The sequence below is a fragment of the Capsicum annuum genome, chromosome 6, assembly GCF_002878395.1.
Source record: "Capsicum annuum cultivar UCD-10X-F1 chromosome 6, UCD10Xv1.1, whole genome shotgun sequence".
Lineage (NCBI taxonomy): Eukaryota > Viridiplantae > Streptophyta > Magnoliopsida > Solanales > Solanaceae > Capsicum > Capsicum annuum.
The window spans coordinates 72,728,722-72,729,446 of NC_061116.1; the positions used below are offsets into that span (position 1 = coordinate 72,728,722).

Sequence of the window (725 nt, forward strand, 5' to 3'; positions counted from 1 at the left end):
TATGAGACAATTCGATAGTAATGATGGCTCTTTTGATGGGCTCGAGGATATGGATCATCTTGGAGATGCAGGCCGTGCTAGTTCCATCTGCATTCCATCGGTGGAAGAGAATGGAATATTTCATGTCACTAGTGTGATTCACCATTTACTTCAAATGAAGGGGTTATTGGAGGACAAGCACATGAAGATGCCAATAGACACTTGAAAAACTTCATTGATGTGTGTGCTCCATTTGATATTACCCACATTTCTCAAGAGTCAATTCGATTGCAACTTTTTCCATTCTCATTAATGGGAGAAGTGGTTCCATAGTTGTGGTCTTTACCTGTGAAATCTATCACTTCTTGGGTTGGTCTCACCAATGCATTCTTGGATAGGTACGTTCCTCCTTCTCGGATGCTGCAACTAAGGGACGAGATTACAAATTTTTTCCAACTTAGTGGTGAACCCTTGTATGAAGTTTTTCAAGGATTCAATGATAAATTGATGCAATGTCCAAACAACGAGGTTCTAGATAAAATTATACTCCAAATTTTATATAAGACATTGGATCAATTGAACAAAACGGTGGTTGATAATGCGATCGGGGCTTCTCTTGTCAAATTATCTTATGGTATTATGACAACTTTGCTAGAGCAAGTGATAAAATAAAATAGGGGATGGAATATGAGGGACACCGAGGTGGTCGTGGGGTCTCCCACGACATCTTTTGTATGCAAAGAGCA

General features: G+C 39.6%; 1 non-coding gene across 1 annotated transcript; it reads right to left on the reverse strand.

Moving 5' to 3' along the window:
* Window positions 1–402: 402 nt before the first annotated feature.
* LOC124899889 lies at window positions 403–508 on the reverse strand. Its single transcript, XR_007057452.1, has one exon. It is a non-coding gene; the product is annotated as a small nucleolar RNA R71 (small nucleolar RNA).
* Window positions 509–725: the final 217 nt, after the last annotated feature.